The following is a 22,445-nucleotide window of genomic DNA, read 5'->3' on the forward strand; positions in this document are numbered from 1 at the left end:
GTACAAAAATCAAAGGTGGCTCTTCCTGCTACTGGTTTTACTCAGCAGTAAAGAGAAAACCTTGCAAGTGTTGTTTACACAGTACTAAATCCTTGTAAAGTCATACTGAAACAAGTCTGCTATCTGACCTAGCCCTTAGGGCTACTTAAACACCTGTGGATTTATAGAGTTCAGATGTCTACAAGGTCTGTGCTGAAGTTCATTTCCAAACCTGTGCCCCATGTGAAGTGCTTTGTTGGCACAGTTAAGCCATTACTACTTGTTTCTGGTTTGCAAGAAACATTATGAAACAGGAAGAGTTCAGAACTAAGAATACTTATTTTTATACACAGACTGAAAATGCACATAACAGCTAAATACTCATCATTTACTTTTTTTTTTATTTGCAGAGCCTTAGCTTCACTAAGAGCAAAACAATGCAGGGAAAGAGAGGGGTTATCAGTGTAGATGTATAAGTAATTCCCCAGTATGACATATACATGTAAAACACATCAGACCATCAAGTTTAACTAGCACACACTCTACTTTGGATAGTATTACCTGAGAAAACACAAACAACTCCCTCTCATCCTCCTCTCAGAAAATAAAGTCGATACTCCCCTGCACCTCAGATCACAGTAAAATATCGTAATATAATCCACAAGCAAAAGAATAGGATAGAACAGTTTTTAAACTATCCAAAATTTAATTGGTTGGAAGGTTTACTAGTCTCACAGAAATCCCTATGGCTGACTTGACCTGGACCAAGATTTCATTGTCCAGTGGGTTTACATAAAGTATACCCTAAGACTTAAGTATCTCCAAATGTCAAGGGTGTTTGCTCTCAATTTATTTCTTTCAAAATTATCACACATTACAGATTACAATTAAGGCCATAATATTATTATTATTCTCTTGCTCAGTTATTTATAACCATATTCTTTAGACTCTTCACTACTGGGTGTATGCTCAGCAACCTAGATGAAAAATAATGGTAAATCTATGCTTTTAGTGTGTTTCTTAACTGTCCACTGCAACTGGCAATACTCAGATTTTCTATGAGGCCTGCAAAGGTTTCAGAAGCATGCAGTCTTGCTTAGATGAGGCAGAACGGCAGTGACTATGGCAAAGGCTGCGCTGCCCCAGAAGCCCCAGGAGCACGTGGCCCTGCTCAGCTGCAGAGTGTGTTAACGACTCTGGCACTGAGATTTCACAATATTATTTTTCAGAGCCCCAGCTTCTGAATATATCAGCCCAGAAAAAGCTTGAAAATATGAACCTGCTATATCTTAAAAGTTCATAAAGAATGAAAGCAAATAATAGTAAGAAAGGAACAAAACATTTTTTCTCCGGTTCTTTAATTCATGATTTTTAAGCCAATCTTATAATGCATAAGATGTGTCACCTTCTTTTGCTAATGCCAGGACTGGTAAGATTGCGTTCTAGGGCTCTGAGCAAATGCACGCTGAGAAAGAGCTTCAGGAAAGCATGCAGTCAGTGATCTTTTCTTTTTCTGACTACTAAGCTAGCTTTGCTACGAGAAAGAGAGCAAAAGCAGCAATTGTCTTTACTGTCGTCCCACATCTCTGCAATGGCTTTAGGGAGGTTTGTGCTGCCAATACAGAACAGTGAACAGCAGCTGCACATAGCTATACCAAAGCTGGCTCTCGCACAGGGGAACAAGGGACATTATCTCCATGCCCATTTCTTGTTTAGTGCTGTACTAACCTAGAGCACAGCAGCATACCTTCATGTATTTCATCCGAGCCACTTTTACAGTTTAAAGCTCATGTTTGTACATTGATGAATTAAGAGTTACATAAATGCTAAATGCTCTTAAAATCAGACTCACAAAACCCCCAGAACTCCTATGGAATGCAAATTCCAAATTAGATCCCTCTTAAAGAGCAGAATAATAAAAACAGCCATCACAAATTTAACAGTTTTCTCTTTTATATTCTGCTCAGTATGGCTTTCAGTAGGTAGGTGCGTATAATAAACCACTGCCATGCTTGGCCTCTTGCTGATCTATCCTGTTTACACATTGCTAAATCTTTTTTATTGCTTCTGACAATATGTTGTTTCATACCTTTATATCTGTACTTATATTGGTTTTATTGCTGGGTTATCATTGCAATGCGGAATTACACTGAAAAAAACATATCTGTTTATCTGATGGGGTTTGGCTCACACAAACATTTTCATGATCATTGTCTTTTCCATTTAATATACATTTATGTACAGACACATGGATACCCTGTAAGAAACATACCAGAATGTGATAATTGTCATCAGTGCTATTATTATGCAAGGAGAAACTGACACTTTCTGGCAAAAGCAAGAGATGACACAGCCAACACAAATTATTTATCTCAGTTGTTCTCCACACTGAGTCCTTGAGGTCTAAGGATGAATCAAGTGCCTAGCAACTAACCAACAGCCCATGTTACCATCCCTTTCTTCTCTGTCTTTATGCAGAGAACTGGGCCCTCACCAGGAAAAGTCTTATCCCCACTTAATAAGAAGATCCTCATTTATCAACAATTGTCAATGCACGCAGACCTCTCCATCCAATCCTATGTATTAGCCATGCTCAGAAAGGCTGACTGCTGTGCACTACACAGGGAGAGTCAAAACACGTGGTAACAGCAGGCAAATCTCATTCACAGAACTATTCCTACAGCCACAAGGGTTACAAAATACCTTTGTTCTGAAAGCTGCTGGGAGATGTAAAAGTAGCACCAATTCAGAGAGCACGATGAATCTAACTAATCTTGTGTTTGGAAATTGGGCAGAAACTCACAGAATTGCCATCTACAGCTTTTTACCGACAGCACAACACCAAGACAAGATGGAGGCAAAGGAGAGACAGCCCTGTCGAGTCCCACACAGTGGATGTGATTCATGCACTCGGCTGCCTGATTAGGGCAGGGGCTTCCCCTGTTCTCCGTCTCTACACATACTACGACAGCTATGCCTGGCATGTGGCATCACGCAGAAGACAGAAGCCAAGGGCTCAAAGTCAAAATCCCCTCACCCTGTGTCACAGGCATCCCTCCAGGATATACCTTGGCCCATACACGGTCAGCAACAAGACAGAAGAAACTGCCAAGTGGGAATTTGGGTATTAGGGTGGGAAGGTAGCAGTAAAAGCTCCAGAAAGAGCTTTTAAAGTATGTGGAATAGAGATAGTCCATTTACTTGATATCTACTTGGCAGCTAGCACAAGGAAGCTCCCTGTGGCACTACAGCAAAATCGTTTTACGTTGCTGGATATGATAGCAATGTGAGGCCCTAGCAGTAGCTGCTGAAGAGTAGGGAGGAAAAATGAAGGGTAATGAGTCTGAATTAAGATGAATAGGGTAGTGGACAATTAGCTAGTTTGTCAGAGCAGCAAACAATCATTAAAGGAAACCTTTCACAATGCAAAACCATTCGTATAAGGGATGCAGTAAAGGGGACATAAATTCTGCAAGGCTGCAATTGAGCTTGATCTTATTCCTAACAAGGCTGATTTTCAAAAACCCAGTGAAATAATCAGTTACTTCGCACTTTCAGCGAGAACACGGCACTGTGTCTTTCATTAAATTTCTTTCTCACTATTTGGTTTGCTGGAAAAAAAAATGGTCTTCTGAATCTTTAGAGTACTTTGATGGGACAATTTGTTTCTTCTGTTTGAAATATTTCCTACTGCAATAAACTACTGAATGCAAATGCTAAAATATAGATTTTCAGAGAGCTAGAGAGATATTTTTAGGTTTTCAAATATTAAGACAAAATGGCATCATTTTGTATCTAAGTCTGAATTTTAATGAGCAGCTCTATTGATAATCACTGAACATCTATATTTATAGAAAGATGGAATATCATAAATAACAGGATTGTGCCATTATCTACATATGTTTCATTTCTCCATACATACAGAAATCAGAGTTTAATTTCTATAGCAATGAAAATATGGCAATTTACACCAGAACTATTAGTCAGAATGTAAAATTAGATCTAAGCCAACATGTTGTCTCCATTTTTAAAAGCTGGATCTAGCTAAATTTTTCACATGTATACTTTCATTTCTGCCTCACCAGAGGAAGAGAAGCACAGTCCTGTGCTTGTTCTGTAAGGTCATTGTATAAAATGCTCTTAGACCTTTAGTGCTATTTATTGTGGTGCAGCAGAACTTGTGACCTACATCTTAAACAGCATTAAAATGCACAGCAGCAGATTAGGAAAGCTCAGTAAAAATTTGATAGAAGTTTTGTTAATCTGAGTTTTATTTCTAAAGGTTATGTTGGTGTCTGATACAAATTAGCAAAAATATTGCAAGAAAAGAAAAAAAGACTAACAACCACGATTTTTTATTTCTACTCTATAGCAAAAATAAACTTTTTTTTTTTTTTTTTTTTTAAATTGTGGGTTTGAAAAGTGTCCAAGTTTTCCTAGGGAAATACAATAGCTGTTCTCTTGAGATGGAATCTCTATAGTTTGGTTGATTCTGTATTCTTCATTGTGAACCTGGGGTACATATTCAGAAGAAAGCTTTACATAGCAATGTGGGATTTATGAGAATAGAAAAGTCAATGCAACTTCTTAATCCATTTTATTAATACTGCACTCATTTTGGCACAAAAAAAAATTAAAATGAGGAAAACGTAGCAATTAATCAGTATACCTTCAGATCTTGACAATATGAATGGACACAAATAAGCATATAAGAATAGAGCATAATGAACAATTAAAAGTGTTGGAAGCTGTCTTTGTAGACATGTTCCTATAAACACAGGTACTTTGGGATTCTTTGAGAATATGAAATATAATTACAAACTACTGTTCATTTGCATTGCTTCATAAGTAATATAACTGTATAGGCAGAATAAATGTATAATAAACTCTAGGTATAGTTTATAACATGAGCAATAGAGTGGAATGTAAATTTGAGAAAAATGAAGTATCGTTTTCTCCATAGTATTTAAGTTTTGATGAAAGAAAAAAATCTTGCAAAAAAATGACTCCCCCCTTCTACAAACAAACCGAGACTACAAAGTTCATATTTTTGCTATTTATCTAAATCGAAGTTTAAAATGTTTTTGTTTTCTTTTAAACTTAAGTGACTGTGGGAACAAATTCATACACTGAGCAGGGTATTCTTTTAGGTGCATATTTTCTACTATTGTTATTAATAATAATAATAATAAAAAGTATAGTAGATCAAACCAGAAGGAGCCTTGAATATATTTGCTGGGAATTGCCTCAGGCTAAACACCAGGGACATGAAACAAACTGTTCTTATCACCTTTTTCCAAACACAGTGATTTAAATTTACAATGAAAGTGCCAGCACCAGCTGCACTTTAAGAAAGCACCACATGTCTTGATGAGCTCTAAGAAAATGGAAAAAAGCCCAGTTCAAGTTGGAGGTGTCATCTTCCTCCAGCCAGCTGGGTGACACAAAGCTGAAAGCGATGAAGTGCTAATTGGAGGTTGATGAACAGAATCTCAGAGTGGAAACTTGTCGAAATAGCCTCTACTGAATCATAGCCTTATAAGTCTGCCCTTATCTCCCCATACAGAGCACTCGCAGAGCCAGAGAAAGGCGGTGTGAATCCAAATATCTATATGGTTAGGTTACATGTTTTATCTCATGCCATATGTCCACTTTATCTTGGGGTTATTTAAAAATTACCTTATTTTATATCATGTTGACATCTTTTACGTAGTTAGCCCCCTTAGAATATCTGGACCATATGCAGAAGGAGCAGTCATTTTTTTTTTCAGAAAAAAATAATTCCCATAAGAAAAAAAAAAAAAGAGAATTAACAAATAGCTATTTCTTAATGAGAGGTATGAATAAGACTACACACAAGAAAAATGAGGGAATGCACCGAAATTAAAAGAAAAAAAATCATGCTTAGAATAGGTCTGAGTTCAGAATTGTCCTTCAGTAAAAGGAAAGGTGGGGGGGAGGCTTGAGCTGGCAGGCGAGTTTGGTGGGTTTTTTTGTTCTTTTTAAATAATGTTGATGTTGAAGTGGCAGCTTTTTTTTTTTTTTTTTTTTTTTTTTTTGGCAACTATCTTGTTCTAATTGGACTGAAAGCAGTAATGTTTAGCAGTGCTGCCAGGCAAGTACAGGCAGGGCGGTTTTACTTCTCGAAGCAGCAGGAGCTGCTGCTCACACAGCAACAGCAGGTGCTCCAAGCTGGGCTGGCAGGACACCGGCCGGTAACTGCAGCATTTTCACAAATGTGTCTTTCTTGCTATTCCCTCCATCCCACATCCCCCTGCCCCCCTCCCGCCTTATCTATTTATCCAAAGTCTTGCTGTCCTTACTGTGCAAATGTTGGTGTCACTGCATCCCTCTGGGTCCTGAATCAGCAAAGCCCTTAACGCACGTTGCTGCCTTCAGTGGGAGACAAATACATGCTGAATATTAAGAGCAAATTCAAAGGTTCTGTTTATTCTGGGTACCAAAATCCAGTTAATAAGAATGGAAATCTGAAGGGAGGAGGAGAGAGTTGAAACCAGTCTCACACTGATGCAGATGCACCACGCTGCAGCACCTCTGCTCTGTGTGTTTGTGTGCTGTGCTACAGCCAGATACATTTGGGTTCAGCAGCTTGGCATCCCAACACCTGATCTGGCACTTTTACAAGCTTTTTCAAATTACACTGCATTGCCATCCAGGAACTAACTGATTTTACGACAATACCTATTTCTTATTAATGAAATATCAGGCATTTTGTACACTGTATGTAGTAAAAGGGTAATCTTATGAACATCATGTGTGTTTGTGTGATAAAATATCACCAGAAGTAAATTCCATGAATAGCTGAGTAATTCTGGAACACTTTTCAGCACATATGCCAGAAAAAAAAAAAAAAAAAAAAAATCAAGCTGCATAAACCTGAAGCATTCACAAAAGCCTTTCCTGTTGTTCTTTAAAATTTATTCTTGGTAGCCTTTACAAATTTATGTGTGGTTTATGCTAGCTAACTTTTTGGTTATAATAGGACCTTATTAAGATTAAAAAAAAATACTGCTGTTACAGAACTCTGTTGATATCAACAGAAAAAAATGATGAGAACTTCATAAGTTAGTCATATGCCAAAAATACAGCCGTTGCCCTAAAGAGCACACAATTTCTGTATAATCCAGAACCAGGATTGTTTTACGTAAACAGTATTGGCTGAACAAGATCTTACTTTAAATATTTAACACCTTTTAAGATACAAACTGCTCTTTCATATTTGTGATTTCAGTCAGTGTTTTATTCTGTTAGCCTATTGCTTCAGAAACCTAGTTCAGATTGTTTTGTTTTTCAAAAAAAAAAAAAAAGGAAAGAAAGAATCCATGCTCTTTTGAAAATGTCAACTCCCATTAAACCAGCTCTCCAAAATAATGATGTTCATCTGATTTTTCCCTCTTTGATTAGGCTTGTATAATTCTGTATTATCTTGGTAGCTTTGATGCCAAACAAGATTAAATTGTCATGTACAGTATATTAAATTTATAATCTGAATTAAAAAAAAAAAAACGCTTATAAGGCACTCAGAATCAGTATCTAGGGACACAGCTACTACATTTACATAATTTACACCACTGACATGGCATTATTTCCTAATTATTTATGGCCAATTATCAATCACTGGTCAATGCTTGGAATCAGTCACTATAATTATTTCCCTGTGGTCTCTTGTTTAGATGCAACAGAGACAGTTTTATCAAGCCTCACTACAACACCAATATATGCGTTTCCTCTGCAAAATGATACTATATTTTGCTGTCTTACATGTTTTTTTTTTCTTTTTTCCTTCAGTATGAGGAACATATTTCAACTACAAACTCTAAAAGGTGTAAAGCAGCATTTTGTTACTTCTGACATATGCTTAAAACTCACATAAAAAAAAACTCAGACAGGACACCCCAGGAAAAAAAGACAACTGATGGAGCAGGAGAATCCTGCTCAACAATAATGTGATCTTACTGCCTATCCTCTTTTCCAGTTTTGCTTTGTACACATTTTCATCTTTTTTGTATTTTATAAAAACAAACAAAATAATAGCTGATTTCTGCCCTAATATCTAGATTTCACTTCTACTCAAATCAGTCCTAAAGCATGCAAACAAAACTCTGCATTTGAATTCCTAATGATTCCTCCTATTGTCTCATTGCTGCTACAACCTGTCAATCACCGCTGAAAAGTGCTAATCACTCCCAGAATCCCAGTCTCACAGACAAAAGTACCAGTCACCAAAAAAATAATACCAATTGGTCATGGATGGAAGGCAAATCTCACTAGGGATCTAACTGCACAATGAAGTTTATTAAGTCCATTTTGCTATAGTCTAGCTCTGCTAGCAGCATCTAACGCTTTCAGACTTTAATTTCAAAGTCAGCTAAAACCCACCAAAGTAACTTATATTCATTAGCTAGGCTTTAACTGAACTGTTGTGAAATCTCTTAGCTACAAGGGCCTTTAGCAGAAGTAGCAGCTTTCATTTTCAGTTTAAGGAAAATAGATCTAGTCAGATGTTAGGTACTTCTTTAGTAATCAGTTTGCTTTTTACAGGCACTTAATTCTTCACAAAGATGTTTCGTTAACTAACGGTACACATCTTTGACCAGTAGTACACATGAAAGAACATCTAGCAGTTAACACTCTGTACCTCGCCAGTTCTCCTCTATTGAACGTTGAATGTTACAACATTCAACTTTACTAGAAAGAAGTAGATGAGTACATATCATGCATCATAAAGCACTGTTGCCTCAGGTCACAAAAACTGTATTTTATATTACAAAGGGGAAGGTGGCTAATTCAGTAGTCTTGACATCTAAACTGCTGTATCCTAAAAAAACACGTTTTTTTTTTTTTAAAGCCTCAGTGCAGATTGCACTGTTTGCATTTAAAACTATAAACACAGACTGTGTTTTCCTGTTACATCAACTAAATACTTAAGTATGTTTGATCTTAATAAACTATAATTAAGCAATATACAGTAATTACCTTTTAGAAATCCCTATAGTGATTATTACCTCTGGAGTTGACTAGAGGAGGCTGAGAATGTGCAATAATTGATTTCTATTGGTTATATGAGTTTTTCTTTCTATTTCTTAGAGGCGCAAAGTAGTTTAAATGGGTGAAACATCTCCTTAGATAAGGGAGTTCCATCTGGCTTTAGTTAGACACTACTGCAATCAGGAACTTCTACCAAGCTGCTGTTTTAGCTATGGTTATTGATTACTGAAGTAGAAGGACCACCCCTGAAAAAAAACTATAATATTTACATTAAGAAACTGTTTGTAAAGAGGCATAATTTGTACACAGCTTTGTGCAGTGTGTGCCTGTTGGTGGGGTTGGGTTTCAGCAGGGTTACAGCCTCCAAATCTGAACACTTCTTGCTTCAACAGGAGCCTGCAGCTCCCAGCCTTGGAGTGCTCCTGTAGGGCTCTGAGTGCCCACAGTGTTGGAGAAGTACTTGTTTTATTTAGTTATTTACTCAGTCTGTGTCCAACAACTGAAATCTTTTTTTTTTTTTTTAAACAGTTTTTATAGTTTAGAGTTTAGGTGTTTTTTTCTTTGTTACAGTTTAAATAAATAGCGAACTTCAGCACAGGGACTGCAAAGCATTATATAGCTCCAAAACGAAGGTTCATCAATTTACTTCTTTGCATGACCTACAGTGCTCATTCGTTTGGACTTAAGATTTTAATACAAATAATGATACAACTCAAACACAACTGCGTAAGTGGTAAACAGTGAATCAGGAGGGGAAGCAAGCTTGCACTTCAGATTTGCTCACTTTGTGATACAAGCCACTCTAGGCACATTAATTCAGAAGTACATTAATCCACAGTGCCACCTAGCCACCTGTGTATATTTAGTTTAACTGTGACAAAAAGAAAAGCCTAAACTGTAAAACTGTTAACTCTCTCCCCTTCCCCTCCCCCCCATTTTCTGGATGTAGATGGAGTAGAATAATAATAAAAAAAATAGCCCAACGTGTTTATAGCAACTGTTACTGACCTAAAGAAAATCTGCAAATCTTTGCTAGGGTTCTGTGTTACACTGTTATTACTCCAAACAACATAAACTGGGATATTAGCTACACTGAATGAAAATGAAGCATTCTATAAACACCTGCTTCGTGTAATACGAAGCTTGTTTTCCTGAAACATGGAACCTCTTTTCCTCCTTGCCCCTCTTTTTTCCTTTTTTTTTCAGCTCTAGCCTTAGAACTAAATTAGAGTTTACATTACGTTTATGTTGCAAGAATGTTCTAAAGCTTCAGCAAGCATCTTATTTACTTTAAGCCTTACTATTGTAAAAATAATCAAGTCAGGCCAGCAGATATTAAAAGACATCCTCCAAATATACATCTCAGAGATATTCTCAACCAGTAATATTCCCAGAGCAGTTTTAAGGCATTCCGAGTACACTTCACTTCTCTGACAGAGTGCTCACAGCATCATGTAGTTCCCAGCTCAAGGTGTGAGAGAAAGGAGCTGCTTTTAAAACTTCTTTGCCAGAAACTGCACAGTATTCCCTGACTGTCTCTTACAATTTGCTCGGGGAAGTAAGGAATATAACAGAGCTGAAGTGTCCCCAGCAGCCACCCGAAGCAAAGCCTGAGGTCGGTGCCCAGCCTTTTTTGTCCCTGGTGCTCTTCCAGGCAGGCCAGAGTTTTGCTGGGCATTAACCCTCATGATCTCCAGTGGGCTCAGAGGCTGAACACAGCAAGCTGGGCCAAGGACGGAGAGCTGGAGACCCTTCTGTCCCCTTCAGCACATGGCAGTGGTTTATTGCCAGCTTCTGTGCGTTAGCACTCATAAGACATACAATCATGACATCAGGGCAAAAGCTTTATTTCAAAATAATTCCAGTTAACAACAACTTCTTTAAAATCCTGCTAACACCTAACATGGAACATTTGCAAAAAAAAAAAATTGCATTTCCTCTCCTTCCTTATTTCCTGAAGCAAGGTATCGTTTTCACAGGCATCCTTTTCCTGTAAAGATACTTGATCCTGATAACATAAAACCGAACTAATAGACTAGAATATACTGAATATATTGACAAGAAGGAGACAAAAAAAAAAGAAAAAAAGAAAAAAAGAAAAAATGGTGAAAATGATAGGACATGCAGTAAGATAATTTAAAAAAAATCATGATTTGAAGATTAAATTTTAGGGATATCTTTTCAGCCTTAACAACTTCACAATAAATTCCACTATCTACTGATCAATACAGAACATGCACTATTTCAAAGGATGCTGCCTGTTCTTGGTGAAAAAACAAAGTTAAAATTCAGGGTTTTCTTTGGATCCCAGTCTCCCCCTTCCCTAGAGTGCCTGTCCTTTCTGTATAACTTCAGTCCTGGTTATTTCATAGCAAAGTAAATGCAGTGGGCTGATGACTGACACCTGATCCAAGACAATGGGGTAAGGACCAAGTATTTGGTAGCCTTGTGCTTTGACAAGCTTTTTCTCCTGGTGACTGTTAGCCATTGTTTGATAACTACAGACTTCCCTTCCCACAGACCTTTCTGAACTCTGCTGTCTTTGAACAACACATGAAATACGAAGGAAACTATTTACCAGCCAGTAATTACAAGCCACCCCTCATGTAAAGGTAAACGGTAATGAGGAATGTGCAAAGAATAGCTGGTACTGTCGAAAGAGCTGGGGGGGGAAGCTTGTAAAACGTAAAGCCATACAAAATGCCTTATAGACTTATCCTGCAGTAACTGTATCAATTAACCATGCTAAAAGCTCTAACTCAGATGGGCACTGCACACAGCATGTCTGCCAGTGTTTTATTATCAAGTCCATTATGATGAGTTCTTGTCCTAGACAAAAGGAGAACAGAAAAAGAATTCAGGCTGACAAATTAGACTTGAAATCAGTTTCATTTACATAACGACTGGAAGTTCATTAATAACAGAGTTTTAATTATTCATGCTCTTGTTTCACTAGATACAGCAGTTTTCCCCCTGCTGTGCTGGATGTCTGGATTAGCTAAAATGAACCATAGCAAACTGATAGACTGTCCAGATTTCTTAAGTTCTTTTCTGCTTTTAAACTAGCAAGGAGAGCACTCGGGGCTGGAGGAGTTGGAGAAGGCAGGGGGAGAGAAAGAAACCCTTTCCTCCAGCTCATGTTTTAACATGCTAATGAAGGAGGAGATCTGCTTTGGGTGCAAAGTTTGATTTGATGAGAACTCAGCCTCCAAAGCCAAGCCATAACAAAAAGTTTAAGACACAGATTCCAAATTCTGTATCTATTTTCCAACTTCTATTTCTTTATTTAGATCACTTTAGATCAGTAGCATTAATGCTGGATATTTGGGCTGAGACACCCAGCATGAGCAGAGAGCCCTTCCAGTGAATAACCACATTTCAGTCATTTACAAAGGGTTGCTTGTCATCTGTGCTGAAATCATAGTGATTTCATAAATTCAGTTTTCTCCCATTTCTTCCATTGCCTTTTGCTTTGTACATGCATTCTTTGGGAATATTTTGTTTTGTTCTGTTTTTTTTTTTTTTTTTTTTTTTTTTTTAATTATTAAATGGAAGAAAGAAGAAGGTCAGAAGCTAATATATTCTCTACAGAAAAAGTGAGATTACTGTGATCTTTGAAAAAAATCACCTAAATGCAACAATGAATGGACAGCTTTATCTTATAAGGATAAGTTTTTCCCATCACAGCATCTAACCAGTAACTCCCATTGACTTCGACATATCCTGCAGTGAAAGAATAGGACCCGTGGATTTTACATGACTATTTGCTATTCAGTGAAACTTGAGGGTCCTACTCCCCCGCTGCAAGATGCATGTAATACCCATTGAAATCAGTGGGAATTACTCTTACGTCCTGCAGCACAACCAGGCCTCACAGCTACTTGCCATGAACTATGAACATTGGCAGGTGGACAAAGTGAGGGATATATCTAAAGAATGATACTAAAAAACTAAGTTCTACTTCAAATTTCTTCCTTTTTCCTCATAGCATGTAACTAATGCAGAAAAAGATAGGGCTTTTCTCCTAAAACCTGAAGCATTCTGAAATCAAAACAATGAATGGAATAAAAAACATTTTGGGTAGAAATGAAAGCAAAGTAGTCATCTCTTCAGCTTTTAGTTTCCAGTGTTTGCTTTTTTTTTTTTTTTTTTTTTTTTCTGGAATCAGAAGTAGCTTTTTGGATAATTTTCTCTCCACCCTTGAAAAATTAATAATATAGCTAGACAAAAAAATTGCAAAGTCGTAAGAGGACAGAAAAGTAGAGATAGACATCTGGATCATGTTTGCTCTGGCGCTTCTTTTCAGAGCCTTTTCTATTACATCGCTGCAGGGAGCAAAGAGGAGATGTTTCCCTGTGTTTATATTTGAAATCAGGTACAAGTATTCCGCTGTTTAAATTCTGTCAATATGTTGCATCTTTCTGTTTGATGATTGGTAGATGGTGCGAGTATCTGGTATATCATGTCGACATTAAATACCACTGAATGTATATATATATTTTTATTTTTAAGTCAAAGCCAATTCTCAACAAAGAAAAAGGAAAATACAAAGCTGGAAGTCAGTAGTTTTAGACCACATTCCACCTTTACCATTGTCCCTCATTGAATAACCTATCTCAATCCTGGGCCAAACCATAAATCCCATCGGCAATGCTGATGGCTAAGGAATAAGTTCATAATTATTCATTTGAATTTTCTGCAGGGTTGGACAAAACTTCTGGGAGTCACTGTTCACCACTGTGAACAAGCAGTGCACAGACTGACTGCTTAGTTTTCTGGCCTTCTCCCTGGAAATAAGGCGCTAGCATTTCCTCGACTGCTTGGCTTACTCCATGAATACATTCCTCAGTCAAGTAATAGCGATGAACACAGTACAAAACTGAAATGAACTGTTAGATTCCTGTTTGAGAAGATTTGGTTGATGTGGACAATTTCCTATCAGCCTGAGAGTGACAACAGCAACATAAAGTCATGAGGGGTGTATGGATGCATTAACCATGTAATGTGTTTTTGACTGGGCTTTGTGAGAATAATGTGAGTTTCTTACAGCCAGCTCCAAATTTAGGTTGTTCATAAAGAAACTAGTGCTAAACTGACAGATTTGATAGGGTCTGGTGCAAAAAGAGGTCTGCTTACCACAGAGAGTGCGTATGGACAAAGATATACCCAGAATTTTTCTAAAAGTGACCATGATTATTCCAACCCGCTCTATGAATACATTTTATTCCTATTCCCAGTGAAGTCCCAGACGTATGTCTCTTACATTCCTGTGGGAGATCCCATGTTTCTAACTTTTATAATCTTTTAGGAAGCATACCAGGCAGTTCCCATTGCACAGATGGCATGCAGCGCCTGACTGAACTAGCAGACCTGGTGCTGTCTCAATGCCTTTTACTGGCAAGAAGTGATTGAGTAGCCTTGATTAATACTCTTAGTACTAGCTGGACAATCTGCCTTGCTATGTTTAATCCACAGACCATGTGGCTGTTGGGAGACACTTTTTTTTTTTTAAACAGCTTTTTAATAATTCACAAGAGCAGCTTTTTGAGAAATTATCTTTCATAGTTTAAATGTGTTGCTGTCTCTGCACGTTTTTCGTCTATCACTGGATTTTCTACACAACCCATCCCTTGTATCTCAGTGTGTTTATTTCCATTTTTTTTTCCAGTTTTAGAATATAACTCAGCAGTGCAAAATCCTGGAAATTAACTTAGTGAAAGAGTGTCACAAATGCAGTCATGAAAAAATATGGATACACATAACACCTCCTTGTCATCGACAGATCATGTTGCTGAAAGACCGTAACAAGAGACAGAAGCTTTAAACAACAAATTAGAGCAAATTAAACAGACTGAAGGATTTCCAGATTGCTGTTCTGGCCCACCTTTACAAAATTCTAAATTCACACCTAGCCAAGACCTGACTGTCATTAAGTGTACATGCGGAGACCTTAATTTTAACATAGGAAATTAAAGATGAAAATTACCTGTCTTTGATCACTCCTTTTTGAAAAGGGTGAAACCTACGACACACACTTTTGAACTTGTCAGATAATTGTTTTATTTAAATGAAGTCAGAAACTAAATCACATTTGGCCTACTGCACAGTACGTAATGCAGTAAACCTGTATTTCCACACAGCTGGGAGAATTATGTACTCTCTCTTGCTAGGAAGATACTTGTGTAGAGGGGAAGAGAAAAAATAAAGTTGTTTTTAAAATCTAATCTTTGTTATCTCAGTTTTCCACATTTACGATCCTCACAGTCTTACCTGCTCTCACCAGGTAATTTCCAGTTATTCACTAGTTTCCCTTTAGCCTCAATAAGGAAATCTTCACGTAAGGTTAGTGCAGAAGATTAAGACTGCATTAAGATTAAGTCTGAAATGTTCTGCTACCAATTAGCCCTCTAGTATTTCTGTAAGCCTTGAATTTTTGATGCGATCAATGACACCAAGTGGAGCCATCTTCTGTGGAGTGGTTATTAAAGATATAAAAATCAATACAAAGATGATACTTGGAAATCTATATCACAAGATAATGAATCACCATGAGAGCCAGCTAAGAAGAAATGTCAGCAAACCAAACAGAAGGTTTGTGCATAACAAATTATTTGATGCCAGTAGAGTTTAAACTAAATTTTGCATGAGACAGAAGTCTTCAGGCAACACTTACGATACATTTGCATGGCAAGGTTTTAATGAGATGAAGACACAAGACCAACCATGCACAAGGCTTTTTGTGCATTAAAGAAACAGGAGTGAGAGATGATTGAGACATATGGGATTAAGACAATAATGCTACAATTTGACTTTAATGACAAAACAGCACCAAAAACTTTCTCCGACAGTAATCCTCATTCAATTTCTTTTAAATGAAACATTATTTGCCTGCACCTTAAGTGCTGATTGTTATTGGAGTTGTGTATTGGAGCTTCACAGGATACTCCAAATTTAATTTGAACTAGGGATTGATTTAGTTGCCTTCAAAGCCAGCTTTTCCTTTCCAAAATTGAAGTAGTGCATGACTTTGCAAGTTCATTTGGGTTTACTGCTTGACACAATTGTATGAGACTTTACAGCATTTATGGTACGTTTTGCCCTGCATGATCTCTTGTTCACTCACATGTACAGACACACATGCAGACAGAACTATTAAAACAAATACTCTTGCTCCATCCACCCCCCACCTCTTTTCCCTGGGAAATACATTTCTCACTAAAAGCTACTGATTCAAAACACTCACACAGTTCAAATCCATATTATATGAAAAACACTATCACTTTGAACTTCTAATATATCAATTAGAAGGCTCTTAGAGCATTTTACTATCATTAATTATGCTGTAAGTTTTGTGAAAGATGAGAACAGCATGTTCTCATTTTACTGCAGGGTGTAAAGAATCAAACTAACATTAATACAGGACAAGGACTTAGGCAACTGGAATTGTCTTCAGCTGCAGGACATTTGCCTGCTATTTCCTTATCTTGTCTACTTAAACTGTGAGATATTTGGGATAGAGATAGATTACAATGAATGAGTCTCAATCAGGTCCTCTCAACACTAATGGCATTCAAATGAATGATACTAACAAAAATTAGATAACAGCATCCCATAGGAAGTCTCGAAGATCCAGAACGACAACAGATCCTATAATGCATTTTAATCTGCCGTAGCTACAGAGCCAATCCTACTCTAACAATCATACAGCTTTACTCCTTCAAAAAAAATGTTGTAACATTATGTGCAAACTACATATTCCTTTTTAGACTATTCCTACACAAGAGCAATTTGCTCTTATTTATCAGGATTAGGGCACCTTGAACATCATGTATTGTGATACAACAATAATAAATGCTTGTTTCCTTGTTATTGCTAGATACACACTGCTTTCACATTTGCAGCTGGTAAGTAGCAACACTCGTAGATAATCATGCTCACAATCACAGCTTATTGTGCTTTTAACAGGACACTAAATGCAAACCCTGTATTCTTTGTTAATCAGCAATTTTCTGTTGGTTGACAGCCACTAGATATTTCATTTTTTTTAGTGTGCATTTTCTCACTTATGCCGAACTCAGAAGACTAAACGGCAACAGTACCTCGGATCCTCAGCATCGTACACACATACCTACAAAGACTGCCTCATCTGAGGATTGACCTTTTGTCCTGTAAGCAAGATAAACACCGAAACATTACAGTAGCTCTACAGCTACCTGCTAGAGGTTGCCTGGCAAGTTTGTGAATCAACCATCTTCTAGTTGTACAGCAGAGCTACTTCAAAACTAAACAGAGAAAGAAGAGCTGTGACATACTTTGTGCAGTTTTCACTAGTCATTGCAGTTTTGACTTGTTTCCCTCCCTCTTTGCATCTTGAGTCTTTGAAGGCAAATGAACCATTCGGTGTCATAAAACAAGGAGAACTAGAACAGCCTTCAGTAAAAAAAAAAAAACTAACGGAAAAAGCAGATCTTTTGCAGGCAACATTTCACGTGGCTCAAAATGTCTTTGCCGCAGTTTAAATTCTGCAGCCTTGCGATTGTTCTTACACCTCTTTATTGTTCCTTTTAAGTGCAAATGCCTAGGTAGCATCACTATAAATGAAACAGTAGTGTTCACAGATTGCATTCAACGGCTGTTAGAGCCTTCTCTCCTTCATCTGCACAATTTGCATCTATTATAGGCTCAGGAATATAGTTTTGCTGCTTTTCGGTGGCCTCAGAAGGGCAGAAGATCCCCCCGCCTCCAAAGAACTGCAGTGAGGTTGATCTTTAAAGCCCTTCCCAGAGGCAGACATGCTATGCTGCTTACTCAAGGATGGAAGGAGGGGAAGAGGCTGGTACCATGAACCCTTTGAAGGATACCACTATGATGTGCAACACAAGTTCTCTGAGCGATCCCATCCTGCGTTAACCACCACAAACTTTAGGGAGTTTAATTTGAATTGCTAGTGAAGATGCAAGGCCCTACTCTGAGACTGCAGCACAAGCACTCCTGCCCTCCTAAGCGTGGCTCAGAGGGGTTCTGCACAGTGATTTGTGCAGTGCTCTGCCTCGGGGGTGCAAGAAAGAGGTGGGTGAACACATTCCTTACCTGTGAAATTCACATTATTTCTTTCATAGCACCTCAGGGAAAAAGAGCACATTGAGAACAGACTGTATCATCTTGCTTAATTCCCTATTATCAGTTATGCACTGAGAATATTTTAGCAAGGGGTTCCATCAAAAAATTTAACCACTGTGGCCTGGGCTAAACCCCTGGCTGGTAGCAGGGAAGTGTATTCACACAGAACAGGATAACACGAAGGTGGTGCCCTGTGTTTGCTCTCTGATTGCTCAAGCTGAGAGGAGACAACTGCTCTTAATAAATCAAATGTAGGAAGTGCAGAAGAAGCCCATGACTTTTTTTTTTTTCCCTGAGAAAATATTCAGTGTTATACAGTGGCTTGACTGCTCTCCTTGGACAGAAGAAAAAAGTTTAGTAGATGAGATGCAGAACCTTTGTCTCTTTTGTGGAAATGTTTGCAACAATTGACAGGTATAGTCCAGAATGGCACATTCCAAGAGATAAAATATTAAGACTTATGGTATTTATGTTTACTCCTTAGAGTAGACCTGAGTAGACCTGAGAAGGGAGATCTTTAGGTATGGTAACAATTCTATACAAACTACAGGTGACTGCATATCAAATGTGTTTTTATTATGTTGTGCAATCATCTCCACGCAAGACAAACATTTCAATACAGAATCAGGCTACAGCATCTGATGCCATTGCTGCTCATGCGGTACACAGAACCACTGTCCTTTCCCTCAAGTGACTCCACTATTACAATACTCATGTTAAGGTGAAAGCAAGAAGACCACTGCTACATTATTTTTTTTTGTTGTGTCTCTCAGACACCAGAAGATGAGCCAAAATCAGAAGGGAATTCATTGTACTAGGCCACCCTGCTGATCAACTAAAACAGTAAGTTATCGTATGCTTTATCTCAGTGACAATACAATGGGATTATATTGTATTATCTTGTTTTACTAGCACAACATAATTGTATACAGCCTCTCCATGGAGCGTGCAAAGTACTGAGTCTGGGAATTTGTTTAAAAAATCTGCTGTTTGGAAGGACTTTTTCTTCTACTCCGATCAATATAATGAAATCTGAAGAATCACTGAGACACAACATATTTCATATTCTCATTCTTCTTCTAAATAGAGAACATAGTTCACTTACAGAAGTGAACTATTACAAACGCAGTTGGAGCCCACATTATCTGCCCTGTGGATATCAGTCATCTGCTTAAAATCTTTGTCATAATTCTTCCTATTAAAAGAATTAGGTAGAATCTCTGCAATGACCATAAGAATTTATAAACCAGTTCTCCATTTGCGCACCTAGCTCATGCAATACAAAGTAAATCTCTCCTTAAACACATAATAGACACATCTTCCTGAAGTTCCTCAAACTATGTTTTGTTCCAGAGTTTAAAAAAAAAAAAAAAAAAAAGAAAAAGAAAAAGATGAGCGTTCATCACATAACCTACAACAAAACCTTGGAAAGGACTAACCTCAGTGATTATTCACTTTTCTACTTTAAATTGACACTTATCTCTTTCATAGAGAGTGTCTTATATAGCTTGCAACATGACTTCAAATAGTCCCACTAGAGGTATGCCATCAAATATATTACTATTATTCTCCTAAAAATTTGTACCAGAGACACAGAAGTACAAATCACGATGCCTCAACATCCTAAGCAGTGGCTATGCAGAATACCAAATTTCAACCCTGAAAATTTTATAAATTATTTTTCAGCTATTACATTTACATACTTAGCACAAACTTAATATATATGTCCTTGGAATCTCCAAATAAACTTAAATATATGTTTTCTTCTGTTAACATAGGAGAACCCCAAAATCTGTAAGATGAAATTACAGCGTGATGTCATTAACGTGCAAAGGAAAGTGAGAACTACTGTAGCTTACACAAAGGTACTAAACTTCTTCAGAAAGTCCGCAAGGTCTACATTTACAGCTAAACTCACTCACTGCCCAGTTGTTCCTGGCTCAATGACTCAGAGATTGCTCATCATCATTAGAAAAGAGGAGTTGGGAACAGACATCATGGAATGCATAAAATGAGCACAATATACATTTACGCATATGGATGAATTTCACATTTGCATTCCTCTGCATTTCCCACTAAACTGGTATTTGAAACAAGATAATTAAATTAGACCACTGGTAGAAATCCAGGAGAGATTATTTCAATCAGACCGAAAAATCCCAATAGTTGCATTGATATTCGGTTGTGCCCATCCAACCAGAGAGGCAAATACAGAATAAACAGATGCAAGCGGGAAGATAACTACTTGGCAAAACCTGGACGCAACAGCATAGTAGCCAGCTAAGTACAACCATCCAAGTAGCATGAGAAACACAGAAAATTGTTCATTAGGAACCCCTGCAAGGCTTTTCAGCCTCACATGGCACTCTTTTCAGCCCCTTGACACCAAACACCAAATGCTACTGGCCTCTCTCTCAAACACAGCATATTTTGTCAATTGCTACCCTTGCTGCACAAGCAGCACCAGGAGTCACCCCTCTCACTTGCCTCATGCTTTCCACCACCTGGTGCTGGCAAAGATCCCTTTGGCTGGCAAGGCAATGGGACTTTATTTTTCCTTGTGACTCTACTGTAAAGGGCACAATGTGGGTCCTTGTCTCCATACATATAATTAAGTGCTTAAGTGGCAGCCTGTCATGCTGGAACGCTGGGATCTCAGCCTGGGTACTGAGCTAGCTTACAGGCTCAGAGGGTTGACAGGAGGCATTGCATTGAACACCAGTGGTGAAAATTGCCAGAAACAGAGGAAATTCAAGTTGATCTAGTGGATAAATACACATATGAAATTTAAAGGTGCCTACTTTCATCCCAACTTGATTAGAAATGCTTTAAGGAAAGGACAAAGGAAAAACTGACAAGAAGTCAAAATTGATTCTCCCACAGTAGGACCTCCAGTCCCTTATGGGTCTCTTACCCAGACTTAGGCCTCCTTGTTCCTAGCTTCAGATGAGTTACGTCCCTGGAGTGCTGTCACCTGCAGGAAGGACAAAACCAAAATCAAGTGAGTGCAAAGTATTAGTAGATTCAAAATACAAGCATTACGGGCATTAAAAAACAAACAACAACAACAACAAACCCACAAAACACAAACATAATAAATTCAATCACATTGTTGTCCAGAAATCAATCAGCTTCATTTGGCAAAAGGAAGGATGTGGAGGACTTTTCTTCCTTGGTTAGCAAAGTGAATCTAGGAGATATGTTTGGTATCTGAGAGCAGGTGAAGAACTGCCAAATCCCATGTAGCAGTGGAAGGGGTTTAATAAAAAAATAAAAAAATAAAAAAAAAAAAGTAAAAAAGAAAACAAAACAACAACAACAAAAACAATTCTTAATCCTAAGCAATTAGTTATTTGAAGAAAGCATTGTTGCCACCTGCCTGTATTGATCATGAAAATTAAGGTCATTCAGTGGAAGGCTGCCACCATCACCATTAAAACTGAATTTCTTTCTCATCTGGAAAGAAAGTAGTTGCCTTAGGAGACTGAAGAAAGACAGGTCTGAATTCTTGCCCTATAGTCTATTCTTCCCCAAGGATAGATTCAGTGAGAAAGGCAGAGGGTTTATTTTGATTTGCACACCACTGCTTCCTTTCATGCTTTATTTCTTGAAGTGGCATGTGCTCCTTTAAAAGGAGCAGGCTCTCAGCTTCTCAGTGGGACCCTATTGTTTTATATCTGTGGTTGAAATAAACCTCCTGAAATATATTTCAGTTTCTCTTAAATTTCAAAGTAGTGGCCAACAGTCAGCTGCATATGGGTTCAAAGTGATCGTAGGCAGTGCAGATTTAAGTCTCTCATCAGTTGCTGTGAAACAAAACACAATGAAACCTCTCTCATCATCATCATCTGTGAAATTCTGGTCAAGCTTTACTTTCAGTTATCCTCATTCAAATCTGGAGATGTTTTCTCAAAATCAATACAGAGAGCATTAGATTCTCCGCTAATGCAGGTAAGCAAATTTTCCCTGGAGTTATTGAAGTTCCTTTCAGGATTTGGCTTTGGGGCTAAACCTGTTTTTCCAAAGGCTTAACTGACAGCACAGTATCCCAATCCCCACACAACCATTATATCCACCTCTCTCTCCCCCACTTTCTCTTCTACTCATGCCTGGTATTTGATAACAGCCCCAGACTTACTCTGCCAAATGAAGCAGACAAGTGTTTCATTACTCATTTTATTATTTGAAAATGTGTTTATCTTATCTGTGGTTCTGTCTTAAATAATAATAACAATTAATAAATAATAAGGTGCTTTGCATGTGTCTGGGAGCCAAGAAATTCTTTCCATTCTTTCCTACATTTGTGATCTGATCAAAAATATGTTATTAGAAGAAAT

General features: G+C 37.7%; 1 protein-coding gene across 6 annotated transcripts in view; it reads right to left on the reverse strand.

Moving 5' to 3' along the window:
* ADGRL2 (adhesion G protein-coupled receptor L2) overlaps positions 1–22,445 on the reverse strand; it is a 385,925-nt gene that overhangs the window by 291,052 nt on the left and 72,428 nt on the right. For 5 of the 6 annotated variants that reach the window (XM_040564881.1, XM_040564880.1, XM_040564909.1 and 2 more), the window contains exon 2: positions 21,023–21,082. The gene's annotated coding sequence lies outside the window, so the exon portion shown is untranslated. Of the gene's footprint in view, positions 1–21,022; positions 21,083–21,216; positions 21,299–22,445 lie in introns of those variants that run through there. The other variant, XM_040564882.1, reaches the window with a different exon arrangement.

This window comes from Cygnus olor, chromosome 8, assembly GCF_009769625.2.
Source record: "Cygnus olor isolate bCygOlo1 chromosome 8, bCygOlo1.pri.v2, whole genome shotgun sequence".
Lineage (NCBI taxonomy): Eukaryota > Metazoa > Chordata > Aves > Anseriformes > Anatidae > Cygnus > Cygnus olor.